The 13,302-nt window shown below is 42.7% G+C and overlaps 1 protein-coding gene and 1 long non-coding RNA gene across 5 annotated transcripts in view; one reads left to right on the top strand and one right to left on the bottom strand.

Annotated features, from left to right (window-relative positions):
• SMURF1 (SMAD specific E3 ubiquitin protein ligase 1) overlaps positions 1 to 13,302 on the bottom strand; it is a 45,586-nt gene that overhangs the window by 20,034 nt on the left and 12,250 nt on the right. The gene's annotated exons all lie outside the window — the stretch shown is intronic.
• On the top strand, positions 1,298 to 9,830 carry LOC108496662. The gene is made up of 3 exons (XR_001874543.1): positions 1,298 to 1,644; positions 5,827 to 5,884; positions 9,644 to 9,830. It is a non-coding gene; the product is annotated as an uncharacterized LOC108496662 (long non-coding RNA).

Below are 13,302 nucleotides of genomic sequence, written 5' to 3'. Positions count from 1 at the left end.
AGAAAAAATTAGATGAGGAAACTCACATCAATCTCCATTTCTACCAGGTCTATTACCAGCTACGAGGCTAATTTTGCTTTTCCATAAGGACTGCTCAGTACGATCTCAGCAATCCCAGTTGTTTGGCATAAATTAAAAACAACTCCAGAGCCAAAGACGAAAACATTAGAGCTTTAACTTATCTCAAACTAGGATCCAAGAGAGGAAGGTAACCATAAAAGACCTAATTACTTCTGAGGGAATCTCCTTCCTCCAGTGAGGAAAAGAGACCTTTCAGGATGAGAATGAAGGCTCAGAATATACTCAATTCCTCTTGTGTAAGCCATTCCTCCCTCTCATCTCCATCTTACCCTGTTCCTGATTTACCCTCAGCCTCACTGTAATTCTATATTGTGGAAAGGGAAGGTGCAAAGGAACAGATACTTTATTTATTTATTTTTATATACTTCTACTAGAATTGCACCTCTCAGCATTCCCTACCCAACACAGCCAGCAGAATAAAAACTGTCTCACCTCACGTGTCAAGTAAACAGACCAAAGAAATCCACTATTTAACCCAGCAGCTCACAGAAAAAAAATACACAAATCCTCTGTCTTAGCAATAATTAAAGCAGTCGCACAGGAAACTATTTTTAGAATGGATTAAAAATTACTTATTTCTTACACTGGCAAACTGTATAATCAGAGAAAGCTTCTCTTGTATTTTTCCTTTTAAACGACAAAAAAAGAAAAATCTACAGGACTATGGCAATTCAATGGGAAACAAAACAGGATTACAGAATCACCATCCACTGCTCTATGGAACCACGACAGACCAACCTTTTAACTTCCTCTTCCTTTTGTGAGTGCTTCAGAGGAAAAAACACCCAAAGACCAGGGACTGAGTACAGGTGAAATCAGAACTTTTGTGTGTTAGTTCCAGACAACAGGAATTTTAAAGTTCCTGTGAGATTTTTAAAGCCCAATAACTCATTTCAATTTGCCATCCCTAATTTTAAGAATAATTTATTGAGCTGGAGAAGCATGACAACTGTAACTTTGTGCATATGGTCTGTCTATGTAATTATTACCTTTATTCTCTATTTTCAGGTGTGCCTTCTAGAGCTAAATAGCAACATAAATTTCTAAAGCTATTACTGAAGAATTATATTTTTCATTTAACTCTTTTCCCTCTGCCACAGCCTTTCAGTCTACAGCAGATGAGCTCAGCTGCCAATTTTCCACTCGTAGCCTGTGAAACCCTCAATTTTAGGTTGCAAAAATCATTACCCTTTCTTGTAAGAAAAATATTGGCACAGCAGCTAATAGCTGAAATAAACCTTTATGGAGCAATCTCCAGGATCAGGCTGCCTGAGATGGACCATTGGCTCCGTTCCACTATTTGCATATTAAACCCACTAGAGCAAAAAATATTTTCAAGAGCTCTATCACTTAAAAGCCATAGATTTCTAAATTCCGGTAAAGAAACGGGTGACAAGGGTCAGCAAAGGGAGACTTGGATGTGAAACCATGCCAGCAGTGGAGCAGACAGCCCCTCCCTGCTCTGCAAAGCTGGGAATGTGCCAGACTTCCTTCTTAAACGCATCAACTCCAAGAGGAGAGACCTGTCAGCTGCTACTTGAAGCCTGAAATCCATGAACTCAGGTAGGTCTACCTACAAGGGCTTAAAAAGTCATTAATTTTATCCCTGGTTCAGAGGTGGTTTAGGAGAATGGGATGGATCCTTAACTGGAAACCAGGTGCCCTTTGCCCAGGCCTTGCCCAAACCCCGTCGTTGCCCATTTTCCAAAGTGTTTTTTCTTTTGGTTTTTCCTTCTTTTAAACGAGAAAGGTTTCGGGCTTGTCAGCAGGAACGATCTCCCTGCATTTGTTGCAATGTTACAAAAGGTACTAATTCTCCTGACTTGGGCATTTACATTCTGCCTCCTCAAAGTCAACCGACTTGTTTGAGCCTGACACAGGATTTGTTTATGCTCCGCTCTGGATCGCTGCACAGCGCTGCAGAACTCCTTCTTTTAATACAACAGATCCCAAACACCACCGAAACAATGTCTGCACATCCAGATTATAATATTTATAAAGGGATGGGAATGTTTTTTTTTTAAGTACCTGACATTATTGAGATAATTTCAAAGGCCAAATTAGCCAGCTGGGTGAAGTATTAGCGTGAAAGCATATTTGGCAGGAGGTGAAGAAAGGACGAGCCTCAGACAAAGTCAGTATCCACCCTGGGGATGTAACTTGAGTGAGCTGAGAGGTTCCTCTGCCAGCTCCTGGTTGTCCACCCCGCTTCCAAACAGAAATGAATCATCTGCTGTGGTTCAGGAGGTGCCGCAGGAGCAAGACGGGTGTAGTAAGGAGAGCCCAGAGTGGCACCAATGTCTGAACAACCCAGCTGAGAATTGCATCAGAAAGCTGCTGCTCCACCATCCCTGCAGCAGGAGCAGCACTTTCAGGAAGGAGGCACAGTCTGGGTGAGGACAGACCCAGCCTAGAAAATCAAAGCCTTGGTGTGTAAGTTCTCCTCCTGAGCTGTCAGCACTCAAAGGATGGATGCTGGTCTGTGAGAGAGTCCTCACATCACTGACTCTGCATCAGCACTGGATTTATTCACATACAACACAGAACGCCTCAGTTTGGAAGGGACCCATAAGGATCACCAAGTCCAACTCCCATCCCAGAGCACTCTGCTAAGATGCTGCAACTGTTTCCAGCTGCCCAGGGTACGAACAAGGCAGTTGTGTTTTGAGACCTGGGGGGGGGAAAGTAAAATAAATAAGGTAAGCAATGAAAATATTCCGTAGGTCCCAGCCTGTACCAATGCAAAACAGCAGGCAAATCTGCACCTGGGCCTGCATTCATTCCCACTTTGCAAGTTAAAGGGACAAGCCTCCTTAGTCAAATGAAGGACCTTTACATGTGGATATGATCTGAGCGACCATGGCCTTCAATTTAGTACCCGGGTTAATTCTGGAGACAAGACAAACCAGCAGTACGTCCACATCTCCCTTAGGAAAGGTGTGGGGGGAAGGTTACAGCGAAAGATCCTGGCAAATACAGCTTTCAGCCATCTCTGGCCTTCCCCTGGATATTCCAGGTTAATAATTTATGCTTGTACAAACAGGCAGCCAGATTCCAGGATATATTGGTTTTACTTTCTGACAGAAGATAAACACAGGCCAGCAGGCTGATGACACAGAGAGGACTTCACTTAGTATTTCCTTCTCTGCAGACCATCTTTAATCACAGAGATATGCAGAATAATCATTACAAGCATCACAGGTTGGTTGGTTAGAAGACAGAAGCAAAGAAGAACAATGAGGCTTTGGAAGAGAAAGTAACAAAAGATCTTGACATAAAATGAAACTAAAGTTACTGCATACTACCGAAATATGACAAAAGCCACAAAGCAGGTCAAATTTGATGCATCCAAGTCATGGAAACATCTCTGCTAATGCTTCAAAGTCTGCCCAGCTTTTGACTTATGAAGTTGCTACCCTGTGTTGGAGGTAGAGTTGCTTCAGCTCTCCTGTCCAACAGCAGGACACCAGCTCACAGCAAAAATCCCACCATTCTGAAAAACAGTTTTTGGAAGGCTGCATGGCAAAAATAATGTGCCTGAAGTGGGGAAAAAGTCTCCAAAAAAAGGAGAAAAAGCAAACATCAGCTATTCACCACACGCTGCTCTAATGGCCCGAAGCTCACGGGCCACAATTAAAATCTTTGCTGAATCTGTTCTGTGAAATCACGTCTCATCCAAATGGTTCCGGGTATTTTGTGGAAAACACTCTGAATACCACAAGCCACCCCTTCTGAACCACCTTTAGAACAACTCTGCTTATCCTTCTGTTCCTGCACATAACCTTAAACGAGACTTCTCTGCAGATAAACGTCTGGGTTTAGTTCTACTGGCAGGCAACCCTGGCAGGAGAAATGCGAAAGTTTTACGTGTCTGGTTTTTTTAAGGGTGACAATCATTTATATGTGGCAGGGTACAAAAAAGTGGGTTTTATGGGAAAGATGGCTGAAGGCACCAAGTGTGTAAAAGTGCAGTTTCTTTACAACTCCCACATCACTGGACTGAAATCCACCACTTTATTCACAAATTGCAGTTTAAATCGTCACCGCAAAGGCCAAGGTTTCTATTCTAGTCCTTTTTTTGTTTGCTTTAGGAATACTTTTGGTCTTTCTCTTCGTCTGCTCGAGACTGAAATGCAGGAATCCACAGACGGCTTTAACTTCCCAGTAACCGAACCCAAACCGCTGCAGCGCCTGCAAGCTGGGAGAGAAACAAACCCACAGCCAAATAAACCAATTAGCTGTATGGAGCTAATTTCATACTGCCATGTACCCTGAGTGGCCTTCACTAATGATCTCAGCATCACAGTGCCAACCAGATTTGCAACCTGAGACATAAGCCCAGCAAAAAGCCCCCAAGACCCCTCTGACGTCAGGCCCCGCGTTCATGCCCTGACATTGGAAGACTCGCCCTGAACTCGTGTTAAACCAGACCTTGACTACCAGATTAAAGCAATGCTTCATTATAAACCCCTCAGTTCTCAAAGAGTCGCTGGAGTTGATACACGAAGCCTTTTGTGGCCCTTTTGTGTAGGCTGCAGTAAAAATCAAAGCCTCTTTTCAAGGCATGATCTCCTCGTGGGTTGGAACTTGGCTTTGTGTAGCCAGTTGCAAACACTAGACAACTTTGAAGAGATCTTCAAAAAACCACACACCCAGAAAGAGCCATTTTTATTAGTCCATTAACATGTCATTAAAGTTTCTACTTAGCCAGGAATCAAAATTCCATCCTACCTAAGCAGAAACTAGTCACGAATGAGAGGCAGTTCTCGTAGTGCAAACAAAACCAAGTTGACAAAACACAAGAGTTTCATCTCCAGGATTCCTAGGAATTACTCAAACTGAAACATTCTCCTGGGCACTGACCAACCATAAGTCTTCATGTCCACACCGGCAAGGGCTGATTTAGCTCTCAGTAACATAAATCATTGAAAAACCCAGCACAGGGCTGTTGGAAGAACAACTCATTAAATTCCCAGTTAACTGAGACTGTTAACACAAGACCAGTAAGGCAAGTTTAAGAATGAACTGACTGAGATGTAAAACTTGGAGGAACACTTAAGAGTTATGGAATCAGCTGAAGAACTTTGCAGGGATAAAAGAGGGAGATCAACAGGAAGCTGAATTAATGCTGATGTACAAAATCAGAGAAAGACACACAAATCAGAGGTGGAAATAAGCTTATCAATTATCCCTCATACCAACTGTTCTTTCTCTTCTTCCCCCTCTGCTCACCCATAAGAAATGCCTGAGATAAAGGTTACCTCTCAGATTAAATCTTTCATTAAATCCCAGCTACTGCATCCATTTCCTTATGACTTTGCTACACCTTCCTGTAATCCAGGCCAAGAACCTTGTCATTCGCTCCACAGAGTTCCCTATTTCCTAGATAGGCATAAACCCCAAATATCCCCGAGTGCTTGAGTCTTACAGACCTACCCATGGGATTTATCTTTTCCATGTACCACAGGGCAAATTCCAGCCACATAAAGTTCCTATTTCTCACTCAAATTGTACTTCCAGGGGCTTTTTTTTTTAAATGTTGATTTTTTTAGGGCAAACCTTTCATAAACTGCTGTTTCACCACCTTTAGCTAATTATTGGCCTTACAGTGGCTGCTCAGCTTGTAAGAAATACAGATGGAGATGCTGGGAAAAGAGTGAGACTGTAACTGGTGACACCTCCTCTGTCATCAAGATGCCCTTGAATTGTCACCCTTCTTCATATCCTTCTGCTTTTTCTTTGCAGACTGTCCCCAAACATGTCCACAGCACAACCACTTTCTGTGAGAACTGGAAGTTAAGAGGTAAGTCAGGTATTGCTATCACCATTTTACAGCCATTTTCAAAAACACCTCATCAATCACACAATTTTACCAGAAAATATGTTAACAGAACACAAAGTCATTTATGCCCACTGCTTTTGAAACTCAGTCCTCCACCCCCACCTATACATCTGTCAGAACCACAGCCAAGTGGGATAATGATGTTGTAAGGAGAGATTTCCCAAATTCAGTCAAGTTTTTGCTTTGCCAAAGAGTCCACAAATGGTCTCCCAACTCCCTGAAAACAAAGGACACGCTCAGGCTTCAGCTACAGCATCAGCTTCTGTACACATGAGTGAGATACAGAAATATCTGTGAAGAACTAAAATATTCCGTTAAAACCACACAGAATAATATCCTGTTCTCAGGGCAAATACAACCTCTTAGCTGAGAACTAACCAAAACCAATTTCAATGACAAAATTCCTACCGGAAATACAAAATGGCCTTTTATATTTCCTCCACACTTCCCTGCACAAGTTGTAGGTACTGGGATCAACACAGCTCTGGAATTCTTCCCTTATTCAATCTCTTGCATCTCCAACCACGTGCACTTGCATTGAATAATTCATATTTCCAAGCAAGTGGTGTCTACCAGGACAGGCTTCTCTGCAAGGCTTGCACATTCCTGTGCTCACACTTTGGATCAGACACCAACGTGCCCTCGGCGGCATCATCACCATAATAAAGCTAAAAACGCACCAGGAAACTATGTGGCTCAATTTTCTTAAACTGCATTAAAACTAAGGAATAAGTCCATGCTGAAGTCTCAATACATTGCTTTTATAGTTACCCAAGCACTGCGAAAGCATCTGGAAAAAAATTCCTAAAGCATGAAAAACACGTTCCTCCACCCACATGCACTCATAGCTCGGATTCCAAACTGACTTTTACTAAGATGGCCAATATTTTGTACTTTTAACACTTGGGAGTTTTCAAAGCATCTTTTTCAACCCCCTACGAAATGTCAGTACCTAACGGGACCATAAACTCATCCCAGCGTTGCTCACAGCAGGTTCCAGGCAGAGCAGGGGACTGAGCTCAAAACCAGCCCGACTCCCAGAGTCCCAGTAACAAAAAGGTCCTTTCTAGAAACACTGTCCAAATATTCAGATGTATGGATTTGTTTCTCTGGAAAATGTGAGATGAACAACAGTGAATCAACAATCAAATATAAAGAAAACTTGAACACTCTAGATATTACTTGGGCAGAAATTAAGTATTAGTTGACACTTCTGTAGTGGAGAACGAGAGCTCCTGTGCTCAGTCAGCATTTCAGGGAGGTGTATTTCATTTAACGTGCCTCTGATCTCCACTTTCCCAAGTTAAATGTGTAAAGCCTTGGATGCCTTATTTTCATTACCAAAAAGAAGCCTGGAAGGACTCTCCCGTGCAGCTGATCATTTGCTTACTAATTCAGTACATAAAAATGTACTCCAATAAATATTATGTTCGCTGTAAAACACAGAAATTTAGATTCCCCTTCTTCCCAGATATTCTCCATGGGGGTACCCAGGCCACTACTACAGCTCTATGTTTTATAACCAGCTTGTGAGGCTCAAGTTACGTTTCTGTACTAACAGCAGCTTCCCCCCCCCGCCCCGAAACACCATCCAATTAATGGACTTAGAGCTTTTACAAGCCATTCATTTAATAATTCCGTGAGGAAAACCTGCACGACTGCTCTCTGCTGCTTTATAACGGAGAGAAAGTGCAGAACAAGAGACCAAAACCAGAAGCAACACATTTGCGGGTGCTTAGCAGGGACCGGCAATTATTAGGAAGCCGGAGCACTCACAGCACTTAAAGCAGCTCCAGCCCTGGGGTCCTGTCCGTGGAGCAAAACAGTTTTGAAATGTCAGGAACACAACACACAACTTCTGTATTTTCCAACCCAGTATTATCTCCAGCTCTGCTCCTATTTATATATTGTCTTGCCTCGAAATATCTGCTTGTTATGCAGAAAGCAGAAAGGAGTCTGATCTGCTGCTGTGAAACACGTGTCACCTGTGAAAGCAGAAACCTTGGTATTGAAAATCTTGGCAGGGTTTGACCAGATACAGCCAAGCAACAGTTCAATAGAAACATTGAATTTCTGTCAAACAGCAAAATGTCTACAACTTCCAAGGTAAAACGAAGCAGATTTTTCATTTTAAAACCTAAAACATATGTTTTGTATCTCCAACGAGTGGCTGGTATTTACATCCCTTCACATACAGGTAGTGTCAGTATTTCAACAAGGCCATTTGAATGTTAAACACTATTTTAAAGGAGAAAAAAAAAATGCAATTTAACACATTCTCAATCTCAATTTAAAACTGAGATTTGCTTTTCCAGACAAAACCAGTATTTGGCTTCTTTGATATCTTCCTGCAATTAAACAAGGTACAAAATCAACTTTACAGGAACAAAAGGTTCCAATGGGGGTATTTTAATAAACAGCAGAAAGTTAATGTCTGGTTTTCTTCAAGTACTAAGTAGATTGTTCAAAAGCAAGAACACTGTTATTCAAAAAATGAATGGTGTTATGTGTAAGTTGTAAACTATGTAAACTATTAGTTCATCCCACGAGGGCTTAAATGTATCAGCAGAAGAGTTATAGTTAAACAATCCACATGGAACTTTGCCTTAATGCTCAGGATTCAGGTTTGGCTCTGGGCTGCTTGGTGTTAAAACTGCCTTGTGAACCAAGAACAGGAAGCTGGCAATGGAATTGCTTAGGTGACCCAGGATGCTGCTGATCCTGAGAGTAACTAACTGCCAGCAAAATGAAGAGAGAAAAGAATTCCCATTTTAAAAGCACTGAAAATACAAAACAACAAATTTTGGCAGAGTAGTTTTTAGAAGTCGTAAATGAAAGTATAAAACGCTGCTGGCCACCACGGTCACAATATTCCCATTTCTTCATTCCTACTGAAGCACTTGAGCACAGAATCTCCAGTACAAGAAATTCCATAGAAAAAGAAATTTAGCCTGTACGCTACTGGGTATATGAAAAGAAGAAACCTCAGGGAAAAGCAGCACACTGGGCTTAAGCTGTTTCAGTATAACCCACAATCTCATAACAAGCAGTTGCTAGAAATCTACTGCAAAGAATAACACTTACCCAGCACCTCTTCTAGCACTACTAACTTCAGTAACTGCTACCAGAACAAATTCCAGCAGGTACTGGACGACTTTTCAAGAGGCACAGTCAACACCCCAAATTTTTCTGCAAGTAAATGAAAAGCATTCTTTCTTTCAAGTAAGGCATCAGCACCGTATCACTGCTGTAACACCACATACCTCAGGTCAGCAAATGCCTCAGAAACCTTCCCTGATTTCCAGCACACCTCGCTGTTTTCCAGGCTCGGATTTTAACCGAGCTATGCCGAGTGCTTCTTGGCATGCTCGGAGAGAAACATAAAAAGCCTCAAGTCTTGTCATGTAAAGCTTTTCAAAGCCACGGGCCTTGCTGCCAGAGAAACTTTTTCATGCTCTTACAGCTTTTGCCTTCCTTATTCTCAAATCTGCTGTTTTGTGGTGAGGATGAAAACAAACAGGTGAGATGGAGCAGTTCCTTCTGAAGTGACCCAGAGCAGGCTTGGAATTAAAACTCAGGGTAGTGAAAGACCACATTCAGTGAAGAGTTAAGAGAATACAAAAGCCTAGAGCCATGGGTTCATTTTGTTCTAGGCTACTCAGCAAGTGGCCAGAAACTGAACCAGCTGGAATTCATTCAGAAGTACTTCTTTCTTCCCAGAGCTCCCTGGGCTGTCGTTATCAACCTGAGGATAACAAACACATGGATCATCAAGAGGGAGTTGGTGCTGGAAAGAAGTGGCAGAGCCTAATAGCCCATAATAAATAAATGAAGTTTTGATCCTAACTTGGATCTTAGAACTGAGGTATAAATGCTTTTAATGTCTTAAGGGGAAAACTGCCCACACTAGATGGAATTAAACATTCCACTGACTTCTTTTCTTGATGGTTTCCTTGTTATCAGCTCTTACATGCCTCTATTTTTGTCTTCATTACCATTCCATATTCAAATTATAATCATCAGGTTCCAGACGATTCAAGAGGCATGTGCAAAAAACTGGGAAAAATTACACCTTGACCATCCAGATAAAATTTTAAAAAATAATTCAGGCTGATTAAGTGCTGAGCTACAAAAGGGAAAAATGACTTTAATTTCCTATACAAAAGCTAAAATAGAGGTGCAAAGTTTAAAATCAGGAAGAGGGAAGAAAAACTGCGTTTGCCCAAATTAAATTCTTGGCATCACTTCTCTTCTGGAATAAGGTACATCAGCTGCTTTACAAGATTGTTTTTAATTCCTGGAAATTTTTTCAATCTCCAGTAGTTTGTCTTGTGATTATTCAGCCTGTTATAATCCCTTTCAACATCCGCCCAAGAGGCTGCAAAGCGCTCTCCACTGTCTCTAGTCTTTCTTTTTTTGTTCAGAGAACTCGGCTCAAACCCTCCTTGTTGACAAATGAAAAAAACCGAGGGAGCCCCAAACACGCCCGTGTTTGTGAAGGGCACAGACGGTAAAAGGTGAGCAGCCACCTGGACAGCAGCCAGGGAATCAGCTCGTCTGGGCTTTATCAGCCCGGGCCCTGTGCCAGCCCTGCTGAACTCACCGGGGGGGGGAGCGGGAGGGGACAGAGGTGGAACCGGGGAAGGGGGGGCTGCCAGTGGAGGTGTGGGAATAAGGAAGCTGTGGCAGAGGGGAAGGAGAATGGGACAGAAACGAGGCTTGTTCAAAAAAGAGACTACAATTACAGAGATATTAATAGCTTTGGGAAGCCAAACTTTTACAATTCATTCACCTCCTTTTGTTCTTTTGTTAACACCAGCAGAGAATCACTGTTTTCTTCTATAGGATGTTTGTCCATCTGTTGCAGGAAAAACATCCCTATGTAACAAACTTTCCAAAGAATTAGTAAGAAAGCTTTTATGTAGAGGAAAAAAGTCTGATTTAATAACCAGTCCCATTGAAAAGCAACAATAAGAGAATGATGCATAAGAGACTTTTTTGGTGCTGCCATTGTTACAGGGTAAGCCCTGTCTTCAAGAAGCACGTAGACAGACTCCCTCCAATCCACCTAATCACCTATTAGTCACCCAAGTGGTAAATCCCTAAAAGCACTTTGGCTGGGGCCCTGCAAACTGCCAGGGTGAACCAAGTGACATCAGCTCCCGTCTGATTTCCTGGCAGTGGGGTGCACGTGACGGCCGCTGTGCCCGAGGGAATGTGGGTCAATCCGTGTGTGTCCCGGTGCTGAATGTGCAGGCTCTCGAGGGACACGCAGCACCGTGACTCAGGAGCAGCCCCAGCAGTGGGATCATCACTGCTCCGTGCCGGGCCCTTCCCACAGTGCTGCCCGACCTCTGGAGCGGATCTGGGAGCAGCCCGGAGCTCACACAGCAGAACGTGCCACGTGTCCCCCGGCCACGCTCCATCCACAGCCTTACGATAGAGAAGGGTGTCGGGCACGGGGCACGACAGCAGCCACCACCAAAAGGAAACATCTTCCTTCAGAAGTCATCAATCACCCGTTGTGTTTGGGTGTAAACACCCAGATTTAACAGCCCTGTGTTCCTCTCTGCAGCAGCGAGATGGACAATCCAAAACTGCTGCTGCTTTGGAGCTGGGAGTAACACTGCCAGCCTGGAGATGGAGTGGGATTCCTCCCAGAACATGTCCTAGCTGGATGTGGTTAACCAATAACCTCAGGGTAGCACCCCCTTCTTCCAAACAGGACTTGCAATTAGTATCAAAGTTCAGCAGATCCATATTACACCCATGTTATCTCTCTCTTACACAAGCAAAGCCATCCCCTTCAGGTATTTTAAGCAAAACGTCTCATTCTTGCGTGACCTAAGGGAGGCACAAAACTGAGGGCTGAATGGCACCAAACAAGATTCCATGAAAAGAAGGCTTTTATTCCAAATAAAGCTGTATCAGCCTATGTGTTACTCCCTTGTTCTAATCATATAGGCCAGCATCTATTTAAACTGCCAAGTTAATGACTTCAAATTTGATCAATAGTCTCTGTTTATTCAGCCCAGTGCTACTGACAGTCACCAGGGCTGAACAACAAAACAAACACACTGGTCGGGGCCAATCTATGGCTGAGGAAGAAAATCCAGTCCACGACAGCAAATCCCCTTCAGTGGAGTCGGAAGGTGGGGAGGGAGGTCTGTCCCTATGGACACGGACACAGCCCCTGTCCTTTGTGCCCACTAAACATTTATCCACATTATTCTGCTCACAGCCACCTCGTGAGGTGAGTGAGCTCAAGCAGAACTAACATCACAGATCCAGGGTGACTCCAACTCTTCTTCTGTGCCATCAGGCTATGCTAAAATACTTCCATTTGTTTTCAGATTAAGCCTAGTAGGACATGACAACAACAAGGGGATGTCACTAAGCCTTTGGACCATAAGCAGTGATTTCCCTCACTGTCACCATATCCACTACAGAAGGAAATTTCCTTTGGAGAAGCTTCAAGAAAGGCTGGAATCATCATCTTGAAAGCAGGATGAAAATGTCCTTGACTGAATCTCCAGCCAAAAGATGCTAGGAATGTTTTAGTTACAGACTGGCTGCAGAGAGCAAAATAAAAATAGAGTTTAGAATGATAACAGATAAGTAGAGCATGCCTGTAGCATTCTAGCACAGATTTTTCTTTTTTAAAGAATAAACATTTTCACTGCAAAGTCAGTCTCTCAACAGTGGCTCAACAACAATGTGTGGACCTTCCTCCCCTGGGCAATTTTTATTAACAAGCTACTCACTAATGGAAACTCCCTTTCCAATCCCAAGTGAATCCACAGTCACAAAGGCTGGGATCTTGGTGAAAACGCTGTAGTGCATTATTCTGACCAGGGTGTTTGGTCACAATTTTCTCAACATTATACATTCATCACTCTGCCTGCAACAGCACCTGTTTGCTGTTTTCCTTGTACAAAATGTCAGTCTCCATCACATCAATAAATTCTAATCCCACTACGGCTCCGAGATGCCTCGATCAAAGGTATTACATAAATAAACTGGAGCTTGAAGGAAAAGATACAATGCCTCTTCCAATACAACCTTAATGTCTGTGTTTCATATTCAGACACAGGACTTTATGCAAGTGACTGACCACTTGGCTGCAGGACCCTGCAACAAAAAATACGAAGAAAGTTCTCTTAAACAAAAAGTTATTTATCAAACTACTATATTAACACATCCAAAGTCCCAAATTTAACATCTAAAAAAACCAATACATGAGGACAGCTGGTTCAGTCAAAGCCTAAGACGTTTGCTTTCCACTTTAAATTGATTAAACAGATTCAATACACTGCATTTCGCATGGATGGTTAACAGTGCTAATATTCCAGATAAAATGAAATGCTGTATGAGGAAAA

The sequence above is a fragment of the Lepidothrix coronata genome, unplaced genomic scaffold (assembly GCF_001604755.1).
Source record: "Lepidothrix coronata isolate B3197 unplaced genomic scaffold, Lepidothrix_coronata-1.0 Scaffold41, whole genome shotgun sequence".
In the NCBI taxonomy this organism is placed as follows: domain Eukaryota; kingdom Metazoa; phylum Chordata; class Aves; order Passeriformes; family Pipridae; genus Lepidothrix; species Lepidothrix coronata.
The sequence above is the reverse complement of the archived record's forward strand: the minus strand, read 5'-3'. Positions and strand labels throughout refer to the sequence as shown.